Source organism: Manis javanica, chromosome 10 (genome assembly GCF_040802235.1).
Source record: "Manis javanica isolate MJ-LG chromosome 10, MJ_LKY, whole genome shotgun sequence".
NCBI lineage: Eukaryota > Metazoa > Chordata > Mammalia > Pholidota > Manidae > Manis > Manis javanica.
In genome coordinates this window covers 71,417,181-71,440,953 of record NC_133165.1, presented here as the reverse complement: position 1 = coordinate 71,440,953, position 23,773 = coordinate 71,417,181, and the positions used below count along the sequence as shown (strand labels likewise).

Here is a 23,773-nt window from a genome sequence, read left to right as displayed (position 1 = left end):
GTCTACTGAAATAAACCATAACTATGACAATTACCATTATGGGCATATAAATCCATCTCTCAGGATTTAATAGGTCAAGTATATTTTAAGAATTGGTAATTGAAAAACACTATGAATATATTGACCTAATTGATACTTACAGAACACTATGCACTACAACCACAGCATTAAAGTTTCCAAATCCTCATAGTGCATTAACCAAGTAAAGTATATGCTAACCCTTAAAATGAGTGTCAACAATTTCAAAGGATTGAAATTACTTCTTTGTAATACAAAAGTGAAAAATAAAAATTCCCACGGAACACAGAAGGTATTTCAAGCTTCACAAAAATAAAAACAATGTACCAAAATATATATCTGTTTAGAAATACCCCCAAACATTTAAAGCCTAAAATAAGACAATTCTAGTAATCCACAGGTCAAAACAAGAGATCAAAAGCAAATCTAGGAAATACTATGAACTAAAGGAAAATGAAAACACACATATCAAAAACTGGATGTAGCTGTTAAAGACAAGGAAGCCATTACTGAGGTGCCTCTAACTGCTTGGTAGTCTTGGTAAAACTGAAACCTAAGCCAGAGTAACGTCTTGTAAAGTCACTGAAATCCCGATGAACAAAGGTTAAACACAATGCATCACAAACAACCAACTAGGCTTTCCAAAATAAGGCAACCATTTAAGATACAGCCAATCAAATTATCTCCTTGCTTTTCTTCTAGGTCCGCTCTATAAAAAATTTCCCCAGCTTCAGTCTGTGGAGTGATCCCAACTACTTTTGGTTTGTTGTAGCTTCATCAGAACTGTAGTTTGTTTAAATAAACTCTTGAAACTTTTAATGTGCCTCAGTTGGTCTTTTAACATAGCTAAAGAGGTGGTGATATTTTACAGCCCTTAATGTCTGTATAAGAAAAAAGGTTTCAAAATAAATGACTTCAGCTTCTACCTTAACTAGGAAAAGATAAAATTAAAAGTCATAATAATTAGAATAAATTAAATAATAAACACCAAACTGAAAATAGATGAAATATGAAATTAAGACAATGCTAACAATCATGAAATCAAAAGATGGCTCTTTGAGATCAATAAAAGTGATACAATTCTAGACAGGATGATAGGACAAAACGCTCCACAAATTAACAACATCTTAAATGAGGGCTTACATCAATTCTACAGATATTAAAAAAATGTGAAGGGGATATTATTGATTTTAGCCAATTCATTATACAACTATAAATTCCTTTAAAGACACAACTATCACAGATCAACTACAGAAGTTAAAGAAAATCTGAATAGACCATATCTATTAAGGAAATTTAATTTGTAGTGAAAATATTCACCCTCAAAGAAAACTGCTAGCCTAGTTTGCTTAACTATTAAATTCTATCAAATAATAACAGAATTATTCATAGCAATTCCACACAAACTTTTACAGGTAATTTAGGAGGGAATAATTCCCAGTTTATATTATAAGGCCAGAATTATCCTGACAACAAAACCAGTCAAATATGATTACAATTAAACTATAGAACAATATACCTCATGAACACTGATGCAAAAATTACATACAAAATTTTAGCAAATAGACTCCAACTGTAAAGGAAGATAATTAATTAATATCAAGTTGGTTTTACCTCAGGAATGAAAGGTTGACTTAACATTCAAAAGTCAACTGATGTAATTCACTGTATTAACAAACGAAAAATTTTTTTAAAATTCATCATTTTAAAAACACCAAAAATATTTTGGCAATATCCTGATAAATGATATATTCCTGATAAAATATATCAAACTAGGAACAGAAAAATACTTCCTCAACCTGATAAAGACCATTTATTTTGTTTTTCTCATGGATATTTATTAGTTCCAATTTTAAATACATATATAGGTATATATATATAAAATCACCCATGTCGTTTGAATATTTTATTGTTTTAACAAACCCCAGAGACATTCTGGAACATAGGAAGTTTTAATAAATTTTAATAAAACCCAGAACCTTTCCGGGCTTCAGAGCTTTTCTGGGAACAATTAGGTAGGTAGATTCGATTAGGTAGGTAGGTAGGTAGGTAGGTAGGTAGCTAGGTAGCTAAGTAGCTGGATAGATGACATAGATAGACATAAAAATAACGTTTGGATCAGAGCGCTGTGCGCGGAGTGGTGCCCGAATCCCGCTGACTCACCCGAGGCCGACAGAAGTGACCGACGGAAGGGGGAACCGCCGAGGGGAACTCAGCCGCGCCCCGCCGGTGCCCGTCTAGTCCAGTGGGCAGTCAGCTTCGGTCACAATTCCTCCTCGTCAGAAGCTGCTAAAAATAATTATAGAAGACAACTGAGGTGATACAAACAAACCTTATTTAACACTTCATAAAGTGGAAAGTCTCCTTCCTGGGACCAGCAAAACATGTCAGAAGGCAAGAAGTTTTTATGGGATAAAGAATAAAGAGCAAGGAACAGAAAACAAGAAAATACCTGACTGGGTGGGGCAGCCTTCTTTTTGGCGAGAAGGCGGGAGTCGGCGCACATTTGGGGATAAGCCGACAGCTCTCCCGCCTTTCACGACAAGGGCGCCTGCACGGGCCTTGATCTCCGTTTCTGCTGAGTGATAGAAGCCCAGGGCAGGAGCGGCGCCATTTTGGGCCCAGACGGTGTTTCCTCCTACCCAACGCTAAGGTGTGCTTGCAGCCCAGGGTGTGAGAGCAGCTTACGGGTTTTCCCGGGCCACAGGTGGATCAGCGCCGCCAGGTAGGCGGGAGGTGACTGGCCTGCGGGCGAGCTGCGAGCGCGCTCTGCGACTGCAGAGAAAGGGGAGCCCTGGGGCCTCTGCATCGCCTGACGGAAGTGTCAGCGGGGCCTCGCGGGCCTTACTCAGTAAATAGTTGCCAAATGAATACATTGTGATAATAAATGAACAGTCTTCCGTTCATTCTATAAATATTTACGGCGAGTACACTATGTCTCAAACACTAATGTAGGTGTTGGGCTGCCACAGCAGTGAACAAAATAGGCACGTGCCTATCTCAACGAAGCTTAGATTCTTGTATGGACACAGGCCAAATGCATATAAGTAAGTAAAACAAGTGTATCAGATTTTGGTAACGCTGTGCGAAAAGGTGGGTCAGGAGAGGTGGTGGTGGCATTTCAGTTAGGTGGGTTTGGGAGGCATAATGAAAGAAGGTATTTTTCATGAATAATGAAAGTAAGAAGAAGGCAAGCCAAGTCTGAGAAAAGATAGCTAGCTGGAGGCTGACTCCACAGTAAGTGCTTATGTAGGAGCCCGCCTCGCATGTTCCAGGATTAGCACGTAGGCCAGTGGCGCTAGAGCAGTCAGCAAGGGAGCAAGGGAGGCGGGTCAGATCAGAGATGTAATGAAAGGGATTTTACAGCATAGTGGGTTATTGTAACTGATGTAGATTTTACTCTGAATGAAGTAGAAATCCACTAGAAAATTTTAGGGATGGAGGTGACAAGATATGATCTACGTTTTAAAAGAATAGATCTAGCTGCTGTGTTAACATTGTACCTTTCTGATAAGGAAGCAAGAACAAAGGCAGGAAACCATTTAGGTGGCCAATAGATACAGTGTATGCAAAAGAAAACAGTTGTTGGGATAAGAGTGAAAAGTGGCCAGAGTCTGGGTATATTTTCAATGTAAAAACAAGAAGGTTTACTGTTGTGTAGGGTGTGGGATGTGAGAAAAAGTGAGGAATTAAATAACGTCAAAGTTTTCGACTAAGCAACTGAATGATGATGTAATTTATTGAGATTAAGAAGATTAGGAAATGTAAATTAAGATCGGATGGATGGATTTCATGTTTTTCTTCAATTACAGTCTAATAATTCATAGATAATTATATACTATTCAAATAAGTATTTTAATTTTCTGTTGTATTCTTAAAATTAATATGCCATCACACGTGGAATATAATTTTTATTTCTAAATGTTGCCTTTTACGTTTGAAATTTTACAATTCACATATTATTACTTTATATATTGTCACTCTTAAGCCATGTCTTGTTTGCAAATTTGAGCTTTTGTACTTCGGTCATGCTGTCAGTGAGCCAAAATTTTGCTAATTGTAGTGTCATCATCTCTCTATATATAACAGTGTTTGTGATTTGTGCATTTAATTGGATATTTTATTGAATTTTCCCTTATTTTATAGAAATTACTGGAAAATGAAAAAATGGAAGTGCTTATACTAGTTATAAATGGGCCATAAATAAATGCAATTGTGACAAAGATGGAAATCATTAAAAATGCTAAATGAAGCAACTCATTAGTTTCAGGTCTTTGAGCCTTAAACTTAATGTGATTGTTTCTGTGTGAACTGGAAAAAAGAATATTAAAGAATATGTATGGGATGCTAGAACATATCAGAGTTTAAGAGCTCTGTAGCACAGTACAGTTGCTGGTTTGCCAATCTATCATTCAATTCTAAAATAAAATATTTAGCTTTCATAGTTATTTTAAAAAATATTTAGTATAGAAAAGAGAACTACCTGTAATATTGTCTTATTCAAATATTATATATCAAATTCCATATAATTTTGTTGATTAGTTTAAATGATATACTTCCTATAATAAACAAATCTCAAGTGGTTGTTATCAGCATGTGCATAGATTGTGTTTATACCAAAAAAAAAGTTATGTCAGTTTAATCAGTTAGTCAAATAATAGATTAATCAGTGGGAAAAAAAATTGGGAGAACTGACAGAATTAATATGGTCAGGTGCTTTTTATTTCACCATTAATGTCTAAATCAAATTTATTTTGTAAATGACTTGAAATTTGGAAGAAAAATAGGAAAAACTTTAGTTTTACTTGTATGATTTTTTCCCATCTCACACCATGCATTAAAAACAAATTCCCAAGTTCTTTAATATTGGAAAATGAAAATAGAAAACAGTTAAATTTCCAGTAGCAAATATAAGAGAAAAGCAGAATACCCAGCAAAAGTAACATGCGACTATGTTGGGAAACTGTTAACTACATGGAACCTGACTACATGAGGAAAAACTTTTTTAAGTTAAAGGCCAACCATTTGGAAGTTCTACAGAGCAGATAGAAGACTTGTACATTAAATGTATAAGGAATTCTTGAAATAATAAGCTAGAGAAGAAATACTTTAAAGAAAAATGGGCAAGATGTGGAAACAAACTTAACAAAATAGAATGTATCTATAAAAATCAAGCTTCAATGTGGAAACATCCTAAGTGTCTATAGGCAGAGAGAGGAATAGATAAAGAACATGTATATGCATACAATGGAATTTTATTGAGTCCTTAAAAAGAAGAAAATTCTTCAATATGTGACAACATGAATGAATCTTGAGGACATTATGTTTAGTGTAATATTCCAGTCATAGAAGGACAGATGCTGCATGATTCCACTTATATGAAGTATCTAAAATATTCAAACTCTCAGGCTCAAGAAGTGGAACAATGGTGCCAGGGGTTGGAAGAAGGAAATGAGTTACTAATCAATGAGCATAATGTTTTGGTCAAGCAAAATGAATAAGCTCAAGAGGTATGCTGCACAGGATTATACTTATAGCCAACAAAAACATATATTATACTAAAAAATTTAAGTTGGTAGATCTCATGTTTTTTTTCCCACAATTTTAGAAAATTGTGCTTTATCCTAATAATCAAAAGACAAGACATTTAATACATCAGTTGACCAAAGATTGATGAGTCATCTGTGATGACATGTTCATGATGATAAGGGTTCAGAGAAATTTCTCAGCAACCCATCTCAAATACCTGGTTTTAAAATTTAGTTTTAAGTTTTTATTTGTTTTTAATTTTTCAGCAATGAAACTATATTAGGTAAATAGAAAAATAATTATGAAAAATTTAAAGGATTTATGAAAAATTTAAAGGTTATAAGCAGTTGGCAAATTGCAGAAAATAGGAAAGAACATCAAGTATAAATTGACACAAAATTTCTAAGGGAGCTATAATTCAATATATAACCAAGTCTTTATTTTTTTTACATCATGTAGCCCAATAATATAAATAAATAAATAAATATATATATATATATTGCAAATTTTAGCTATGGCCATTATATTGCAGTTTATAATACTTAAAAATGAATGGTCTGTGCTAATGGATTAATTTAATTACAATAAAATAATTGTAGCCATTTAATAGGCTACTGTATTTTAAATATCTTTTAGATGCATATTTATTGATGTAAAAAATATTTGATATAATGTTTAAATAAAACTCATACTCACATTAAATATAAAAGGCCATTTTATTTTATTAAATTTGTATATGCAGACGTCTTAAGAAAAAGACATCCCACAATCCCAGTTGCTACATGGCCACGCAGGGCATCTATGCAGTCTTCTATCTCACAGAGGATTAATTCTACAGCTTCTGGTATCTCCACCCTTCCCAAATTCTGGGGAACGCCCCACCCCTCTAGGTGGTGCTTTACCTTGGACCAATTCCGCATGGGAAGCTCCCCAATTGGAAGCTCCACAGATAGGGGGCTCCTGGGTGAAGCTGTACCCTCTGCTGCTGTAGCCACTGGGACCTCCCCACCATCCACAGGGGGGCTTCCAGGGATCTTCCAACCATCTCTAGGGTCAGCCCACCCAAGGGTCACACCCATGAAGACAGATTTCGGGTTCTGAGGTCCTGCCGACTACTGCCAGATGTAACTGTGGGAGGGAAATATTTTCCTGGCATGGGGCAAAATAACTTTGAAATCTAAATCAGTCAAAGGGAGAAACAGTAGGAGAAACCCGTTTATTGCTTACGTGTTGTCATCCACTTCTGCTCGCTCATGTTTCTCATGACACTGATGCAGAAGAAGGGACCCCACCCAACCTCTACTGTCCAGATATATCCTTGCTCCCCCATGTAATCACCTATTGGTATGGTTGTGGTCTACTTCTCTCCACCCCTTGAAAACACCTATTGATATGGAGGTGAACTAAGGCCAGAGCAGGCAGGAGATTCTGGAAATATTGCAGTTTTACGCACATAACTGGAATCAGTCATTTTCCCAAGAATCCCTTGTTACTTGTTCAACAGGTACTTGTTTATCATATCCCACATCACACCCACTTTAGTTACTATGTAACAGTGCAAATATTTCCAAAAGTAAAATGATGTCAGCACATTTAAAAGATTTGGTAATGTTTGTTATTTTTTGTCTTCATTATTTAGAAATTTACTCTTATCTACTTTGCCTTAGTATAGAGTGGTTGTATTTTGTATTATCTCCTCATCAATTTTATTCTAAATACCTATATATTCGATGCTTATTTTCATATGAAAATTTGAATTTTTTATATATTTTCTGGATTTTTTACAGGAAGTTTGTTTCAGAATAACTTTCTAATGTCACAGAGATCTCTCATCTGTTTTTTTCAGTTGGTACTTAAAAATATGAGATTCTTTTTACTCAGTTCCCCTCCCCCACTTTTATCTAGAATTTCTTTTCTTCATTTCTATTGCCCTCATCCTGATTAAGTAATTCAGTTCTCAGTAAGTTTTTTTTCCCCCCACTTCAGCGTGGAACTCTTCTGGAAGGGCTCTGTGCTTTATCAGTTTCAAGAATTCAGTGGGATGGCAATGCTCTCGTCCCTTCAGACCTTCCTACAGATCATTGCTGTGTTAGGAAAAATCCCTCCTTGTTTTAGCTACAAATTGACAACTGGTGAATATCCTGTCCTCAGCTGTTAAGATTCCTCAATGTTTCTATGCTTGCATTTCACAAAGGCTGAGCCAACTCAGGACTTATAGATGTCATGTTTTCTCCTATTCACTGTATTTTGGGTTCTTGAAGATACCTTGTAACCTAATTTTGTTGTAAATGTGGTCCATCAATTTGGTTTACTATTAAGTTGCTCTGTCTGCTTTTATAAGGATGTTTGAGGAGATTTAATATGCTACTTTCATCATTTTCCCAGAAATCCCTTGTTTTTATATTGTGACCAATTTTTTATAATGGAGGAGTGTGTCCTTAAAATAACTTACCTCTCCTTTCAGTGTTCCTATTTCAAGGTGTCTTGCCAATGGGTTTCAGCCCCAGGCAAGTATGTTATGGATTCAGTGTGACCAAAGAAATTCACAGAAAATGTTCTTGTAATGAAAGGGCTTATTACCCGGCTTGTTGTCCCGGTGGTAGGTTGAGCACAAGCATCTCTGCCTCTTCCCAGAGCACTGGGCCCAGCTCTCTATATAGCACAATAATAGCTTATTGTCTAAAGGTGTAGAAGCGGCAGCCTAATAACAGGCCAGTTACATCATCAGGTGGTTTAAGTTCAGTGAGGATCCTGGCCATAAGAACCCAAACTTTTCCACACTCCACCCCTACAGGATTATCACCTTACGATCTACATGCTTTCAATCTTCCACAATGGTCCCTGTGCGAGAAAGCTGGAGCACTGTAACCAGATTCCACAATAGCAACAGAGGATAACAACTTAGAGATAATAAAAATTAAGATACAGCAAGATTTTGATACAAAAACTATAATAATCCTCAAGCCAGAAGAGGTTCCTAATAACAAAAATTATAATAATCCTCAAGCCAGAGGAAATTCCCAATCCACAAAGACTTTAGAGACAATAAGACACATTTTTTAATGCCACCAACATAGGCAAATTTTGTCCATCAGGTAGGATGCATGCAAGAGAGTGGTCCTGTGATAGGACTGTAGCAGGAAGGGGGTCCCTTCCAGGTCTAGTATGCCATACTTTTACTCCTTTCCGCCTGGGGGTTACTGAAGGGTCTATATATAGTGCTACTGGAGGTGCATGCACTGGCCATAATGATAAAACAAAAGTCACTGGTAAGATGCTCTTACCTTCTGGCCATTCAGGATATACTAATGTAACCTTTGGTAGCCATTCTGTTGTTATTCCAGGAATACACAGGAGGCCAGCTTCCAGGTCTTGTCCCCAAGGTGCCAGGAGAGCCAACCCTCATTGGTCCATGTGTTGAAAGGTCCAAGGCCACATCCACTCAATGGAGTCTCCGGGGTTCAGTGCAGTTGGTGCTGGCACCAAGATGTTATTCTGGTGGCCAAACCTTGGCTTCAGTGATTCTTCCTTGGTTTGTACTTGCAGTTGTATAGGGGAGGCAGCCATATGTGTTAACATGTCAATGGAGCTCATAGCTCCCTTTTGGGGTCTCTCATTCAAATGCTGTAGCACAGTCCATAAGTGGACTGACCATCCCTGCAGTCTATTGCTGTCTGTCCTTAGTCCAGATTTTAACAAGCCATTGTGCCTCTCTATCATGCCTGCTGCAGTAGGATTGTATGGCACATGAAACTTCCATTTGATTCCCACCTGTAGTACCCATTCTTGCAGTGTATGTCCAGTAAAATGGGTGCCCTGATCACTCTCAAATACCTGTGGTTGGCCATAGGCAGCAAAGAGATGCTCCAGGCCTCTTTCGGTCATCTGTTGGTCTACACAACGGGTAGGAAAAGCAACCATAAGTCCAGTAGCTGTGCCCACAGAAGTCGTCGCATATCGATATCCTTCTGACACAGGTAGAGGCCTAATATAGTCTATCCGCTACCTGACGAGGAGCATAGACCCCTTAGCTATTGTCCCACGTTGCTGTGGAACTTGGTGTAAGTCCCTTTTGGAGCACACAACACACTCCTGCCGGGCTCTACTAACTTCACTGAAGGTCAAAGGAAAGCCCCACCGACAGGCTACATCCCACATGTCTTTTGCCCTGAATGCAACAAACACTGATGTAGCCATTGGGTTACATCAGAGATAGGCTTTCCTTCTAACCAATGTATCTGAGCCAATTATGTGCTTCATCATTTCCTGGGGATGCCAGTGGCAAATGACCTGTCACATGGTATACTGTAATTATTTTAGTCTGACCATAGGCCCATAAGTCTTGCCACAATTCTTGCCCCCAAAGGAGTTGGTGACCAACCAGCCAGGTGACATAGTACCAGGTTGGTAGCCACAGGGTCAAGCCCCAATAGACAGCCCAGCTGTCAGTGCAGACAACTATAGGGGAGGGCTCCTGGCTGATCACAAGCCACACAGCCCACAACTCTGCTCATTGGCTGCTCTTCCCCTCACCATCTTCCATCCATATTATCTCATTCTTAGGATGGAAAGCTATGGCCCTAAATTTTGGGGGCTGCCCACAGCTGGCGCCATCTGTGTACCATGAATCTTTGGGTATAGGGGCTCTTCTGTCCTGATAGGGACTCTCTGCTACTAATGGTTCAAAAGCAAGTTCTTCTTGATTTTCACTAGTATATGTCACCGGCCCCAACAAGCATTGGAGTTCTTCACTCAAGGGGCTACTAGAGAGGGCACTATGCTGCTGTAGGTAAGCACCTCACTTGGCTAGTGTGGGTGTTTGTGCCACACTACTCCTTGGCTTTTGGGTCCAGTCTCGTACCCACCCCAAGATGGGATAGGTGGTTATTACCTTTATCAGGGCCATTCCAGTGATGCTAGCAAGGTGTGATACACAGCAGCCAGTTGTTTTTCTATCAAAGTGTATCTTATCTATGCCCCTTTCCAGAGTTGTGACCAGAATCCAACGGGTTGGCGAATTTGTTCAAGCCACTGCCAGAGACCCCAGCCATAACCATCTTCAGTGACATGAACATCCAGCTCACAGGGCCTTGATGGGTCTATCACACTCAAGGCTTGTACGGACTTGACTGCCCATTTTTCTGTAGTAAAGGCAGATGCACATGTCTCATCCCAGTCCCACCTGACGCCCTTTCATACCAGCTGGTAGAAGGACTTCAGAATTTGTGCCAAGTGTGGTATAAATACTCTCCAGTAGCCTAGAAGACCCAGAATCTCTTGTAACAATGCTACAGTTGTGAGGTTAGGAAAGGCCTGGACTTTGTCTATAAATGCTTCTGGTATAAATTTGGTCTTACCTGACCAGATGACCCCCAAGAATTTAACAGACAAACCAGGTCCCTGAACATTGGTGCAGTTCACAGCCCATCCTTTCTCCTGTAAATGTTGCAGCAGTCTAGGTGCTGCACCTTCTAGATCTGAAAGAGAATCCGATGTGAGCATGACATCATCAATAAAATGGTACAGCCGCACCGTTGGTGGTTTCTTCCATGTAGCCAAGTCCTGGGCTACAAGTCCATGACAGATGGTGGGGCTGTGGAGGTATCCCTTTGAAGGACAGTGAAAGTCCATTGCCGCCCTTCCCATGTGAAGGCAAACTGTTCTTGACTTTCCTGCTCAACGTCAATGCAAAAGAAGGCATTATCAAGATCTACCACATAATGGTATGTTCCTAGTTCATGGCTGAGAGTATCCATCAAGCCTGCAATAGAGAAGACAGCAGCATGCATAGGGGGTGTGACTTTATTCAGTTGTCTGTAATCCACAGTCATATGCCAGGAGCCATCTGGTTTTTTTACTCATCACCTTGGGGAATTGAAAGAACTATGGGTGGGCTTTATAATACCCACCTTTTCCAGCTCCTGGAGAGTTTCTCCAATCTCTTTATGTCCTCCAGGCAGTTTGTATTGTTTGGTGTTAGTCACCCCCTGAGGCACAGGCAAAGCTATGGGTGGGTGCAGTCCCCTCAGAACTGCCTTCACCACATGTAATCTCAGTCTGAACTCACCTACAGTGGTCTGCAACCATTGACCCTGCAGGATATCAATCTCCTAAATATACTGAGAATGGGAAATATATACACAGCATACTCTTTTGGGGGTAGATGCCCTATTCCCATAGGGATATGGGGTTTTTTCACTCTGATAGCCTTCCCCCCATATCCATATATGATAGTGGTGGTCCCGGGGAACTGCTCAGGGTTACCATGAATCAGTGAAAATGCAACCCCTGTGTCCACCAGAGCCAGGACACATTGTATGTTCACTGGGAACCAATGGGTAGCTATTTCAACATGTGGCCCCCGATCCCCCCCTGGTCCCTCAGGTCGGAAACCTTGACCTTTCCCTCAGTTAAACCATGTTCACCAATCACCTTCATGTTTGGGCTCAAGTGAGGTTGGCTCTTTCTCCGGCAAGAAGTCTTGAAAACATGCAGGCCGGACTTGTGGCTCTGTCTCTGACCTCTGCTTCTTTGGTCTTAATGGCTGGAACTGCTGCTCTGGTTTCAGCTGTTACCATAGCTCTAGTAAGATCCTATTGGACTCTCCATCTAATTTCCTTCCATCTGCTCCTGCCTGTATTAAATCAACCCACATCTGGGTCCTCATAACCTTCATAGGGTCCTGTAAATTTTTCTTGTGAGTAACAGCTCTTATTTCTTTCCAGATTCTCATTGCTTCTGCCTCTCCTAATTCTGCTACTGTATGTGTCACCTCGCTTATGGGCTTCGCTAAGTGAAGAGAAAGAATGGCCACTAGAGACCCAAAGAGGGATGTAGGAGCCATTTGAAGTACAATATTTCTCATCCCAGTAGTGAAAATCTCTTCATCTGGGCTATAATTCTTTGGACTATAGATGGCATTTATTTTTTATTTATTTATTTTTTATTTTGGTACCATTAATCTACAGTTACATGAAGAACATTATGTTTACTAGGCTCCCCCCTTCACCAAGTCCCCCCCACATACCCTTCACAGTCACTGTCCATCTGAATAGTAAGATGCTGTAAAATCACTACTTGTCTTCTCTGTGTTGGACAGCCCTCCCCGTGCCCCACACACACTATACATGCTGATCGTAATGCCCTCTTTCTTTTTCCCCACCCTTCCCACCCATCCTCTCCAGTGCCTTTCCCTTTGGTAACTGTTAGTCCATTCTTGGGTTCTGTGATTCTGCTGCTGTTTTGTTCCTTTAGTTTTCCTTTGTTCTTATACTCAACATATGAGTGAAATCATTTGGTACTTGTGTTTCTCCGCCTGGCTTATTTTACTGCACGTAATACCCTCTAGCTCCATCCACGTTGTTGTGAATGGTAGGATGTATTTTTTTCTTATGGGTTAATAATATTCCATTGTGTATATGTACCACATCTTCTTTATCCATTCTGCTACTGATGGACATTTATGTTGTTTCCATATCTTGGCTATTGTAAATAGTGCAACAATAAGCATAGGGGTGCATCTGTCTTTTTCAAACTGGAGTGATGCATTCTTAGGGTAAATTCCAGAAGTGGAAATCCTGGGTCAAATGGTATTTCTATTTTGAGCATTATGAGGAACCTCCATACTGTTTTCCACAATGGTTGAACTAATTTACATTCCCACCAGCAGTGTAGGAGGGTTCCCTTTTCTCCTCAACCTCCCCAACATTTGTTGTTGTTTGTCTTTTCAATGAGGGCAATCCTTACTGGTGTGAGGTGATAGCTCATTATGGTTTGAATTTGTATTTCTCTGATGATTAGCGATGTGGAGCATCTTTTCATGTGTTGGCCATCTGGATTTCTTCAGAGAACTGTCTATTCAGCTCCTCCACCCATTTTTCAATTGGATTATGTGCTTTTTCTTTGTTGAGGTGTGTGAGCCCTTATATATTTTGGATGTCAATCCTTTATTGGATCTGTCATTTATGAAAATATTCTCCCATACTGTAGGATACCTTTTTGTTCTATTGATGGTGTCCTTTGCTGTACAGAACATTTTTAGCTTGATATAGTCCCACTTGTTCATTTTTGCCTTTGTTTCCCTTGCCTGGGGAGATATGTTCATGAAGAAGTTACTCATGTTTATGTCCATGAGATTTTTGCCTATGCTTTTCTCTAAGAGTTTTATAGTTTCATGACTTACATTCAGGTCTTTGATCCATTTCGAATTTACTTTTGTGTATGGGGTTGGAGAGTGATCCAGTTTCATTCTCTCACATGTAGCTGTCCAGTTTTGCCAGCACCATCTGTTGAAGAGAATGTCATTTTGCCATTGTATGTCCATGGCTCCTTCATCATATATTAATTGACCATATATGTTTGGGTTAATGTCTGGAGTCTCTATTCTGTTCCACTGGTCTGTGGCTCTGTTCTTGTGCCAGTACCAAATTGTCTTGATTACTGTGGCTTTGTAGTAGAACTTGAAGTTGGGGAGCGAGATCCTGCCCCACTTTATTCTTCTTTCTCAGGATTGCTTTGGCTATTCGTGGTCTTTGGCTGTCCCATATGAATTTTTGAACTACTTGTTCCAGTTCACTGAAGAATGCTGTTGGTAAATTGATAGGGATTGCATAGAATCTGTATATTGCTTTGGGCAAGATGGCCATTTTGACGATATTAATTCTTTGTAGCCAGGAGCATGGGATGAGTTTCCATTTGTTAGTGACCTCTTTAATTTCTCCTAAGAGTGTCTTTCAGGGTATAGGTCATTCACTTCTTTGGTTAGGTTTATTCCTAAGTATTTTATTCTTCTTGATGCTATTATGAATGGAATTGTTTTCCTGATTTCTCTTTCTGTTATTTCACTGTTAGTGTATAGAAATACTACAGATTTCTGTGTGTTAATTTTGTATCCTGCAACTTTGCTGAATTCTGATATTAGTTTTAGTAGTTTTGCAGTGGAGTCTTTAGGGTTTTTTATGTACAATATCATGTCATCTGCAAATAGTGACAGTTTTGCCCCTTATTTACCAATCGGGATTCCTTGTATTTCTTTGTTTGTCTGATTGCTGTGGCTAGGATCTCCAGTACTATGTTGAATAACAGTGGGGAGAGTGGGCATCCCTGTCTAGTTCCTGATCTCAGAGGAAAAGCTTTCAGCCTCTCACTGTTCAGTATGATGTTAGCTGTGGGTTTATCATATATGGCCTTTATTATGTTGAGGTACTTGCCCTTTATGCCCAATTTGTTGAAAGTTTTTATCATGAATGGATGTTGATTTCTCAAATGCTTTTTCAGCATCTATGGAGATGATCATGTGGCTTATGTCCTTCTTTTAGTTGATGTGGTGGATGATATTGATGGATTTTCGAATGTTTTACCATCCTTGCAACCTGGGATGAATCCCACTTGGTCATGGTCTATGATCCTCTTGAAGTATTTTTCAATATGGTTTGCTAATATTTTGTTAAGTATTTTTGCATCTACATTCATCAGGGATATTGGTCTGTTGTGTTCTTTTTTGGTGGGGTCTTTGCCTGGTTTTGGTATTAGGGTGATGTTGGCTTCATAGAATGAGTTTGGGAGTATTCCCTCCTCTTCTATTTTTTTGGAAACTTTAAGGAGAACGGGTATTATTTCTTCTCTGTATGTCTGATAAAATTCGAGGTATATCCATGTTGTCCGAGGGTTTTTTTCTTGGGTAGTTTTTTGATTACTTTTTCAGTTTCATTGCTGATAATTGGTCTGTTTAGATTTTCTATTTCATTCTGGGCCAGTCTTGGAAGGTTGTATTTTTCTAGGAAGTTGTCCATTTCTCCTAGGTTTTCCAGCTTGTTAGCATATAGGTTTTCATAGTATTGTCTAATAATTCTTTGTATTTCTGTGGGGCCCATTGTGATTTTTCCTTTCTCATTTCTGATTCTGTTGATGTGTGTTGATCTCTTAATCTCTGAATTAGTCTGGCTTGAGGCTTATCTATTTTGTTTATTTTCTCAAAGAACCCGCTCTTGGTTTCACTGATTTTTTCTATTGTTTTATTCTTCTCAATTTTATTTATTTCTTCTCTGATCTTTATTATGTCCCTCCTTCTGCTTACTTTAGGCCTCATTTGTTCTTCTTTTTTCTAATTTCGCTAATTGTGACATTAGACTATTCACTTGGAATTGTTTTTCCTTCTTTAAACATGGCTGGATTGCATTATACTTTCTTCTTAAGACTGCTTTTGCTGCGTCCCATGGAAGTTGGGGCTTTGTGTTGTTGTTGTCATTTGTTTCCATATATTACTTGATCTGTATTTTAATTTGTTCCTTGATCCATTGACTATTTTGTTGCATGTTGTTCAGCCTCCATGTGTTTGTGAGCCTTTTTGCTTTCCTTGTACAATTTATTTCTAGTTTTATACCTTTGTGGTATGAGAAGTTGGTTGGTAGGATTTCATTCTTTTGGAATTTACTGAGGCTCTTTTTGTGTCCTTGTATGTGGTCTATTCTTGAGAATGTTCCATGTGCACTTGAGAAGAATGTCTATCCTGTCACTTTTGGATGTAGAGTTCTATAGATGTCTATTAGATCCATCTGTTCTAGTGTGTTGTTCAGTGCCTCTGTGTCCTTACTTATTTTCTGTCTGGTGGATCTGTCCTTTGGAGTGAATGGTGTGTTGAAGTCTCCCAAGATGAATGCATTGCATTGTATTTCCTCCTTTAATTCCATTAGTATTTGCTTCACATATTTTGGTGCTCCTGTATTGGCTGCATATGTTTATAATGGTTTTATGCTCTTGTTGGACTGAGCCCTCTATCATTATATAATGTCCTTTATCTCTTGTTACTTTCTTTGTTTTGAAGTGCATTTTGTCTGATACTAGTATTCCAACACCTGCTTTTTTCTCTCTGTTGTTTGCATGCAATATTTAGTCCATTCCTTGACTTTTAATCTGTGCCTGTCTTTGGGTTTGAGGTGAGTCTCTTGTAAGCAGCATATAGATGGGCCTTGATTTTTTATCCATTCTATTACTCTGTGTCTTTTGATTGGTGCATTCATTCCATTTACATTTAGGGTGATTATTCAAAGATATGTACTTATTGCCATTGCAGGCTTTAATTTCTTGTTTACAAAAGGTTCTAGGTTAACTTGTTTACTAACTTTCTGTCTAACTTAACTTGCTTATTCAGCTATTATAAACACAGTATGATGATTATTTCTCTCCCTTCTCATTCCTCCTCCTCCATTCTTCATATATTGGATGTTTTGTTCTGTGCTCTTTTTAAGCTTGCTCCTATCTAGCGCAGTCCCTTTAAGATACCCTGTAGAGGTGGTTTGTGGGAGGCAAATTCCCTCAACTTTTGCTTGTCTGGGAATTGTTTAATCCCTCCTTCATATTTAAGTGATAATCGTGCTGGATACAGTATCCTTGATTCAAGGTCCTTCTGTTTCATTGCATTAAATATGTCATGCCATTCTCTTCTGACCTGTAAGGTTTCTGTGTGATGATAGCCTGATGGGTTTTCCTTTGTAGGTATCCTTTTTACTCTCTCTGGCTGCCTTTAATACTCTGTCCTTGTCCTTGATCTTTGAAATTTTAATTATTATGTGTCCTGGTGTTGTCCTCTTTGGATCCTGTCTCTCGGGAGTTCTGTGTGCTTCTGTAGCCTGAGCAACTATTTCCTCCCCCAGTTTGGGGAATTTCTCTGCAATTATTTATTCAAAGACACTTTATATCCCTTTTTCTCTCTCTTCTTCTTCTGGTACCCCTATAATGAAGATATTGTTCCTTTTGGATTGGTCACACAGTTCTCTTAATATTGTTTTATTCCTGGAGATCCTTTTATCTCTCTCTGCATCAGCTTCTATGCATTCCTGTTCTCTTGTTTCTATTCCATCAATGGCCTCTTGCATCTTATCCATTGTGCTTATAAATCCTTCCAGAGTTTGTTTCATTTCTGTAATCTCCCTCCAGACATCTGTAATCTCCCTCCAGACCTCATCCCTTAGCTCTTGCATATTTCTCTGCAGCTCTGTCAGCATGTTTATGATTTTTATTTTGAATTCTTTTTCAGGTAGACTGTTTAGGTCTGTCTCTGAAGATTCTCTCTCAGGTGTTGTCTGAACTATCTTGGACTATACCAAATATTTTTGCCTTTTCATGGTGATAGCAGTGGCTGTACACAGGTTGTGGGTGTGTTAACTGGAAGAAGAAAGTCCTTTCCTGCTTGCTGGATGCCTTGCCCTTCTCTGCTACCTGTGTCAGTTACCTGCACTCCTGGAGCAGCCACCAGTTTTGTCCCCTATGCTGCTGTGGGCAGGTTCTCTGTCAGAGCAGCACGGAGCCCTGCGGAGAGTGGCAGGCATGTCAGGTGTGCTCCTCCGCAGTAGCAGTGCCTCTGCAGGGCAGCTGTGTGCCAGTAGCGGCCTTTTGGTCTGGCTTGGGTGGCTATGTGTTGGGCTGGGATTCCAGTCGTCTGCTGGGAGCATGCCTGCTCCCTCTAGCTCTGCTGCAGGTATGCGTGGGGCTCTCCTGCGTTGACCTTTATTGGGCTCCTCTGGCTCCACTACCGCCGGTGTACACAAGCCGCACCTGGCCTGTTCGGTCACCGCTGCTGCGGGCTTGCACAAGCCTTTCCTGGTCCCCTCTGGTGCCATTGGCACACGCGATCTGCTCCCAGTCCCTTCTGGCACTGCCACTCCCCGGCACGCACTGCCACTCTCCTGCTACTGGGCTGGTGTGTCAGGGTCCACGCCAGTTGGAGAAACGACTGGCAGGCTGCTTAGTGCCATGAGGGGCTTCAGAGCTGTGCTGCCTCCCTGAGGTTTAGGGTGCCTAAGGTTCCCCGGGATTCTCAGCTGCTAGCTAAGTGTGCTGGGATGACTTCGTCCAGCTGTGGAGTCCCTGTCTCTTTAAAACTTGCAGAAAGTACTTGCTTTTCTTTTGTCTCAGGGGCGCCAGTTGTGTGGACCTGCTCACAGGTTTTGCTTTTCCATTTCTCTAATATCCAGCACCCCGTGCACTTTGTGTCTGTGTTCCAGGTGTGGATTTCTAGAGCTGGTTGTTTAGCAGTCCTGGTCTTTCACTCCCTCCCCATTCCAACTCCTTTCTTCCTGCCAAGTTCTCGGGTGGGGGAGCATTTGGGTCCCGCCTGGCTGTGGCTTGTATCTTATCCCCTTAATGTGATGTTGAGTTCTCACAGATGTAGATGTACTCTGGTTGTTGTACTGCATCCACTGGTGTCTCTTTTAGGAATAGTTATATTTATTGTATTTTCATAAATACATATGTTTTGGGGAGGATATTTCCTCTGAACTATTCATGCCACCATCTTCCCATGACCCTCCTAGATGGCATTTCTTATGCCTAGCTCTCGTAGCACCTGTTGGAGCTCAGCATATGTCTGCCATCTAACAGGAGAGGATGGTAGATCCCCCGGATTGGCCCACAAGCACAAAGTACACCCATAATCCAATCTAGGAGGGAGTGACTCCATGGGGTCTGATGTGCATTTTGTAATTGCTGCCTCAAGGCAGGCTGCACTGTCAGGGAAGACAGCTTTACCATCTCTGATCCTGACAGAACAATTCCATCCACCCCTAAGTTCCACAAATGCAGGAGCCAAGTTAATATTGACTCTGAGGGCTTCTGCCTAAACCGGGTGCCCAAATCCACCAGCTCAGCCTGCGTATAGGGGTGGACCATAGAGGGCTTCATGACCTGGGGAGGGGGCTGCTCCTCTCCTTGGGGAACTTTCAGCTACTGGGTCTTTATTTTCTTTAAAACCACTGGGCATGCTTTCAATACAGGAGGCACCAGTGCCTTAGGCATCACCCCTTCATCTTTCTCTAGCTCCTCCATTTCTGGGGCTGATGGCACCATTCTCTCCCCTCCCCCTAGTGCCTCCTCTGCTACAAACTTTACCTTTTCTACTGTGCCTCACAGCAATGCTACCTCTGTCTTTAGAAGCTCTCTTACCTTCAGCTCAATGCTTCACAGCTGATTTTTCTCATGCCACCTCCGCCTGTGCTTCCCTCAAGAGTTCATCTTTTTCCTTGATGGCCTCTTTCTCCTTCAGAACACCTGAAAGCACTGCTATCTCATCTCCAATGGCACCTTACTGCCATCGCTCTTGTGCTGCCTCCTCCCGCATCAAAGCCATCTCCTTCCGCAGGGCATCCACAGAAGTCTGCAGGTCGCTTTCTCGTGCCACGTCCTCCTGCATCAATACCATTTCCCTCCTCATGGGCATCCACAGATGTCTGCAGCTCGTGTTCCTGTGCTGCCTCTTGCATCAATGCCATTTCCCTCCTCAGGGAATCTACTGAAGTTTGCAGCCCACATTCTCACACCACCATTTCTTGGTTGTCCTCTGTAGACCTTTTTAAGACTGTGAGAAGCAGCCAACCCACAGTCCCTGCTGCCTCACTGGCACTCTGCTTCTCAAAGGATCCGCTCACTCTACCAAGAGCTCCCCCTACTGCCTCAGGTGTCACCTCCACTTGCCTCCAGTCCTGGGATGGGGCCGAGTCCTCCAGGAGGCAAGCCACCTCAGATCATATACCCATTGGGGGACTATCCACTGTCTCCCCATTCAAAGGGGCAGCCTGCTGAAGTACCCCTCCCATAAGGGAAGCCTGTCTTTTTCCTTGGTCAACAGTGAACCCTGCCAACTTTTGCCAATTGTCTTGCCAGTGGGTTTCAGCCCCGAGCAAGTATGCTATGGAGTCAGTGTGACCAAAGAAATTGACAGCAAAACGTTCTTTGGGGTGAAAGGGTTTCTTACCTGGTTTGTTCTTCAGTGGTAGGTCGAGCACTAGCGTCTCTGCCTCTGCCCAGAGCACTGGGCCGAGCTCTCTATATAGCGCAATAATAGCTTATTGCCTAAAGGTGTGAAAGCGGCAGCCCAGCAATAGGCCAGTTACACCATCAGGTGGTTTAAGTTCATTGAGGATTCTGGCCATAGGAACCCCAACTTCCCCACACAAGGTTAATTAGAAGTCCTATAACTGTAATTTGTGTACAAAATGGAGCAAATTTTGGCAGCACGAAATACTAACCAATTTAATTAAAGGAGAAGCACAAACCAGATACAAACATTGCACCAGAAATTTTATTAACACCAGGCAAGTTTAGTCCTTTCCACAGAAATCTGCACTGTAGAAAAATAGGAATAAATGAGACTGACAGTTGTTCAGTATTGGTCTGTTTAATTTCATTTGAATAGTCAAAGCCTATGATTTCTCTTCAGAAATAAAATTAGTTGAAATTGTCAAATCCTTTCTGTTTAATGAAGTTTTGTATCATTATTTTTTTTTAATTACTGTATGTTAGATGAGAAATCATTCTGCAATTATCCCTGTCATCCTTTTGCTGCGCCACTTCTATCAGATAGCTTTGCTCTGGGGATATAAACACATGGTGTATTTGCACAAATTTATTCCAGCACTTATAAAATCATATAGACTGCATAGTTACATTTATTTAGCACTGGGCTATTGCATAAGAATATTAAACCATATATAACTTTGTATGAGCTGCCATTATATGACAACAATTAATTGGAGTAAATATTTTGGAAGGAGTTAGCTCATTTGTAAACGAGTGAAAAAAGTACTCTATCCCTAATCCTATAGTTTAAAAGTTTCAATTGTTAAGCATTTTAATTTTAGGAGTGGAGTGCCAGTTTTTCTCTTTGGATTTGATGAGCTTTCTAGGAAATCCTGATGAGAGTAAGAGTTTCATCAGTTTTTGCACTTGCCAAAATTACATCATTGTCTGTTGGATTTGATTATTTGAACATAATGTAGTTAAGATAATGTATTTCACAGGAGAACATACAGGCTTTGAGGACCACAGACCTAAGCCCTCATTCTGTTTTCCTATATACAAGGTGCATGACCTTGAAAAATTACTTATTCTATATATATGCCTCAGCTTTGTCCTTCAAAAATTGAAAAGAATAGTAATCTGAAGTTTATTGTTTTGTTATGAAAATTAAATGATATAATAAATACAAACCAACTTTTCCTCTGCTCTGTATATAGTCATAAAATGTTTGAACATAAAAAGCATCACAAATTTTACAAGTCCAAAACGAAACACCCTTTTTTCCCCGTGACATCCCTCCCATAGCTTTTCACATGACTCACTCCCTTTCTTCCTTCAGTTCTTTGTTCAAAGGTAAAGAATGTATGTTAAGGATGTAGTTCATTTATTGATGGTGCCATAGTAGAATAACTCATTTTTAATACAACATAGAGGTTTTAAACAAACCTTTATGTCAATAAAGGTAGATACTAAATACCTAATTACTAAAGTTAATTTTTTTAAGACTAAGAATCTTAAAAATAGGTATCTCAGATTTTCTATTAGGGCCTATTTTATAGTGACAAACTATTATCTTAAAATGTTCTGTTTTCTTTTATGTAAGCATACACCAATTTATAGATTAATATATTTCATTAACATTTGAAGAAATCCCTTTTACAAAATTTCCTGTTACTTTTTGATGAAAATTTAACTTATTCAGCTTTTCCCAATGAATAAGGTATAAATATAGGAAATATTTATTTATACTTGATATATTTTATATATTTAATGAAAATAGATGTAGAGTGCTTTATACTTAAATTAACAGCATTAATATAATTACTTTAAGAAGGATGTCATTTAGATATACACTTTCAAATACAATTTTGAAAATACTGACATTTGCTAAGAATGCTCTCATTCATTGGGACAGATGGAAGGGCCTAAGTCCCACCTGTATTAAAACCTTTGGTGTATTCTGAGAAATGAATGGTCAATGTTCTTAAAGCATAGAAAGTAAAAGGAGAGAATAATAGGTAATGAAGAAATATTAGTAGTCCACAGAATCCTATATACTGTTTGCCATGTACTTTCTTAATAATGTTAAAATTTGTATGTGTGTAAACTCTAATCGCTAAAATATACTCAGAAACGATGAGTTACTTTTTATATTGGTATTTCCCCTCTCCTACAATTTCCAAAAACATGTTTAGGCCTGTGATCATATTTGTTGCTGTTAATGTTTAAATTTAAGGACCTGAAGCAAACTTTACCTTCCCAACACCTCTCCTCCTAGCATTTGCTTTACAAAGTCCTGAGTGTACTAAGAGAAGAAAAACAGTGCTTTTAGGTTATGTCAATGATTTATTTCTCTTTATTTTTTCAAATAATAGGACATTTCTTTAACACTAAAGTAGTATAGTAATATTCATACATTAAGGTAACTGTTAAAACATGAATTTAAAATGCAGTGAAGCTGTTAAGACTTTTATGCAGGCGAGTTACATAATTTGATGCTATTTTAAAAGATTATTTAAGAAAGTTTAAATCCTCATAGAAAAAAAGGAGTTAGAACAGGGTAATTAAAGAGGTTGGTTAAGAGGCTATTATTACAGTAAAAAATTACAAAAGATAAATGCAGTCTTTGACCATAGTAGTGACAGAATGGTTATATTTAAAATATATCCTTGATCTGTACAAAAGGTAGGTGAATGTCAGAAATGACTACTAAGTTGATATCTAGAGAGACTACATGAGTATGGTGGCATTACCCAAGATGATAAGACCAAGAAGTAGTACTACAGGGGAAGCTATTAAATGGGCTTTAGGACATACATGTTCAGAATTCATACATATAACTTAGAATGAGAAATAGAAATAGAAATCATGCTGTTCATTCATGAAATGATCATTTTTAAAAGCTGACAGTGTACAAATTAAAAGACCTAGTTACTATGTTGGTTGCTATTTAAGATAAATGATTAATTCGTTACAGATTTTTCACTAAAAATATGTTAAGGACCAGATAGCATTAGCTTTTCTATAGTTCTCCTCTCATATGTTATGTCAACAAAAAATATGTTTTCAGATTTTTCAGGACTTTGAAAAAGCCACACCCATTACCCCTCACTGAAAATTTAATCAAGGTGTGATTTAAGTACACAGGAGGTGGTTTGAAATAAATCCAGATTTGGAAGCCATGGTATATAATAGCTGACAGTGAAAAATGAAACCAGTAAAAGATGAGGTTAAGAGAAGAATGCTCATAAATAACTAAAAACCAGTTACGGGAGGTACATATGCTGGACATTGTAAGACATTATCACTTCTCACAGTTCCCTGTGAAAGGAGAAGGTGTATGAAGTGGAGTACTGTGTGACTCAGCAATAAAACTAGATTAGACTAAACCAGGTGAACCTGTGAATTTATGTAGCACTTCACTATGCTCCATCAC

At 39.4% G+C, this 23,773-nt stretch overlaps 1 long non-coding RNA gene across 1 annotated transcript in view; it reads left to right on the top strand.

Annotated features, from left to right (window-relative positions):
* The first annotated feature begins 2,094 nt into the window (after nt 1-2,094).
* Nucleotides 2,095-23,773, top strand: part of LOC140843748 (uncharacterized) — a 297,778-nt gene continuing 276,099 nt past the window's right edge. The window contains exon 1 of the long non-coding RNA XR_012121765.1: nt 2,095-2,743. This is a non-coding gene — a long non-coding RNA (uncharacterized lncRNA). The remainder of the gene's footprint in view (nt 2,744-23,773) is intronic.